Source organism: Periophthalmus magnuspinnatus, chromosome 9 (assembly GCF_009829125.3).
Source record: "Periophthalmus magnuspinnatus isolate fPerMag1 chromosome 9, fPerMag1.2.pri, whole genome shotgun sequence".
NCBI classification, from domain to species: Eukaryota; Metazoa; Chordata; class Actinopteri; order Gobiiformes; family Gobiidae; genus Periophthalmus; species Periophthalmus magnuspinnatus.
The window spans coordinates 201,388-205,394 of NC_047134.1; the positions used below are offsets into that span (position 1 = coordinate 201,388).

Here is a 4,007-nt window from a genome sequence, read left to right on the forward strand (position 1 = left end):
TAATCTGCCAGCGTCACATTATAAATCAATGGACACTGGCAGACGGCAATAATGAGTCTGTCGTCCATGGCTTTTTTTTTTTTGGTGTGGCTCCCGCGTTCCGACTTACCTGTGAACGTCATTGGTCTCTGGTTGCAGCTGCGCGTCGAACGCCACTAATCAAAGTTCAAATGGTTGAACTTTTGCAGCGTCTTGACACCTGGATGCTGTGGGACGCGCCACACCGACGCCAGATTTTCGCCGCTCTGGACGCTCAAGACGCGCCGCCAAAAACGCAGTGTGGCCAAGACGCACGTCCACCATTGACTTTACATGTGAACGCGACGCACCTGACGCACCGGTGTGAACGTACCATTACTCATTTCTCGCTTGTTTTTTTCGTGCCTCGATGGTAATCCCACACCTTCACCTCCTACCGAGAAGGCTCTGCTGTGCAGGATTCCAATCTCCGCCTCTCTGTCTGCGGAGCACATGTGCCCCACCCCCGCCGCCGGGTGCAAACGGGTGCTGCTGTAACCGTCACTGGGAGGGTGTGTGGGGGCAAAGCCTACAGCTCCGTGGCGCCTTCAGCGTCATTGCTTCTCGGCCTTTTGGCTAAGATCAAGTGTAGTATCTTACTGCACTGCTCGCAGCCTTTGGTGGGACAGCGATCGCCTCTGAGGTCCCAAGGGTGTTTGCCTTTGTGGCATTCATTTTGGGCCTCAGAAGATACATTGTCCGTTTTTTGTTTAGTTGTTTCTTGTTTATTTTCTTTTGTTTTTTTCTGTTTACAGCACATTTGCACTTTAACAGCACTTCTGCACCTTATTTGTAAGTAGCACTTTTAATTGGCTTTAGATGCACATACTTATTTATTTTAGTGGTTTTAGGAGGCTTTTAGCTAGTTTTAAATTGGTTTTAGCTGTGGGTGCCTCCGAGATGTCGGCCTCCCATGCCGGCAGGAGGAGGCACCACAGCGTTCGCTTCACACTTAAAGAAATCAATGGAAAAGTTCCACAATTTTCCCGGCTGGACTTTTCTAGAAACCTTGTCCAGAAAGTACTGAAATTCAAACCCGATGACTTGAATTGTATTTTGTCTCTGCCCTTCAACAAAGGGTTTGATTTCAGCTTTCGCTCGGTGATTCTGTTGAATGAGTTTTGGATGAGGTTTAAAAGTGTGGAGCCCCAGTTTTCAGCTTTTACTGTTGAGAATCTAACTGACAATTCACTGAAACACGTGATTGTCAGAATGTTTAATGAAACGGTGAGTGCTGAGGATATTTGTATATGGCTGGGAAGATATTGCACGGTGAAGGGCCAGGCTATCAAGGTCAGAGATGTGGACGGCATTTGGACTGGCAGCTGGAGGGTCCCCATTCAACAATGGCAGGACCCCCAGGGCTACCAAGGCCTGAAGCACCTGCCTAGTGTGATAGTCCTGGGAGATAACCGAGGCTATATACACTACCAAGGACAACCCAAGCTCTGCCGGAGATGTGGGGAGCATGGGCACTTAGTGGAGGCTTGCACTCAAGTGGTCTGCGGTAAGTGTAGAGAAATTGGGCACACTTTCGATGAGTGCACCAATGGCAGAAGGTGCAACCTCTGTGGTGATTTGGGTCACCTTTTCAGAGATTGCCCAAAACCTTTTGCCAACAAGTTGAAGGCCAGGAAAAATGTACAAGATGGCAGACCGAACAAAATGGCGGAAGAGCAGTTTGGAGAGGAGGGGCTGGGAAATTTGAATCTCCCGCCAAAAACCCTGATTGGAGGAGAGGAGCAGGGTGAGGCGGGGGGAAGGGGAGGGGCCTGTGGAGGCTCCTCCCATGGAGTGTCAAGAGGTGGAGCAGGGGCACGACATAGTTCCGCCCACCCAGGAGGAGGAGGCGGAGCAGGCACCTGTAGAGGCCCCGCCCAGGCAGGAGGGGGAGGCCTCCCCCCCGGAAGCCAAAACTGAGATGGAAACAGTGGAGGCAATGGGGGGAGGTGGCCCCCTGGACCCCCTAAACGAATGCATGGAGAGCCTCCTCAACAACGCCCAGTACCCCAAGAGGCCCTTGTCAGAGTCGTCCTCTGAGAACAACCTACTCTCAGAGAAGAGGGGAAAAGTCGGGGCTCTCTCAGACAGTGATTCTGTGGAGGAGCCCAGAATCTTCCTCTCCGATTCACCCAACGAGGTCTCGTTTCTCTCAATTGCTCTGCAATCAACTCCGCGAACGATGCCTCTTAGAGGTAAAAGGAGGAACAGGCCTAACCCCCCTTCTCACTCACCCCTGAGAGAGAAGGAAAAGCCGTGTTCACAAGGTCCAGAATAATAGCCTCTTTTTAACTTTTATTTTGTTTTATGTTTAGCATTTTAGTCTTTTAAATGTCATACCTTGTTTTAACCATACTCATGGCGATCACACTCTCTACCATCAATGTAAGGAGTGTGAAGTCTAGAGTTAGAGCTCAAAGCATTTTATCCTTTCTAAACTCTTAACTCAGATGTGTTTTTATTACAAGAGTGTTCTCTGCCGTTTTTAACCCACTACAGAGATTGGGAGGAGATGTGGCCACACCCGTCCATATGGAGCGGGTCAAATGAAAATAAAAATGACGGGGTGGCCATTTTAATAAATAATCCTCTGGTGACGGTAAAGGGCAGCACTGTGGTGAGAGACGGACGGGCACTTTTAATACATCTGAGTTTTATGGGACAGGATTTTAAGCTCTTAAATATATATGGTTTTAACGATAAACATAAGCGGTATGAACTTTTAGAAGACCTGCAGTCCCACATGCTAGGCAGAACTCCTTTTATTTTAGCAGGTGATTTTAATTGCATTTTAACACAAAAAGACAGGAACAGATGTGGGGATTTTAATTTAGACAAAACATCGGTTTTATTGCAGGGCTTATGTAGGGATTTTAAACTACAGGACTGTTTTAAAGCCATGCATCCTAGAGAGGAGGGCTTCACCTGGATCAGTGGTGATGGCACCAAAGCCTCTCGCATTGGCCGTGTCCAAATTCGCCAAATGCACCCTTTGAAGGGACCCTTCCAAGTGCTCTTCAAAGTGCAGTTTTAAGGTTCCGGTGGAGAATCTGCCCTCCTCAGTGTAGACGCCATCTTGCTGAAATGGGACAGCCCTACACCACGGACCGCACTTCCACCGCTGTCTTTGAACGTACGTTACGTAGCTTACGTTACGCCTACAAAAGGTGACAGCAGGTGATTAATCAGCTATACGCCGTTGGATGTGTGAGCATCGCTGCAAAATGGACAGAACATTAATGACGTGTTTATTTTTCATTCTTCATAATTTAATTGAAGAAGACTTAAGGCGTCGTCGTCGCAGACGTTCAGTTCTTTTTAGATTGAATGAAGTAATTCATCTATTCTGTGGAATATCAGTAGGTAAATGTAAGGTTCCACGTGATTGTTTTCCCATTTGTAGCAACTTCATAATTTTAACCAAATATACATTCTCAATACGCTATAACAGAGACAGAGGTAACCAATCTAATTTTTACATTCATAGTTTATAATCCAGAGTTTAGAAACCAACACTTATTAGTTGTACAAAGTGGGATCTTGTGTATTTTAATGGTCCAGTATTTGGGGCAGGTATGATTTATTCCATGGCTAAATCACTGTAATACCAGTAGAAGGCGCTGTTTACCTTGTATGCTGCGCCAGTTAATTTCATGTTATTATTGTAATTACTGCAATAATAACTTGTAATGATAATAATGTATTATTAGTATTCTTATTGCAGGGAATTCTTAGTATTCTTATTGCAGGGAATAACTGCACATACCTTTAGTGAATGTAACTGTTTCTTTCCCCAAACCAGCGCCGAAGAATGTACTGCAGAGTTAACCTGAGTGTGCCAGTGCTGGAAAGGTTCTTTAATCATGAAGACACACGGCCTGACTTTCGGCTGAGCAGGGAATCCTTGGCAGTGCTAATGCGCCTTCTGGAGCTGGACCGACGGCACGGATGGGGTGCTGAGCTTGAGGTGTTGGTCTTCCTCTTCTGGC

General features: G+C 46.8%; 1 pseudogene; it reads left to right on the forward strand.

Annotated features, from left to right (window-relative positions):
- Positions 1 to 574: 574 nt before the first annotated feature.
- LOC117376968 (U2 spliceosomal RNA) lies at positions 575 to 637 on the forward strand (annotated as a pseudogene).
- Positions 638 to 4,007: the final 3,370 nt, after the last annotated feature.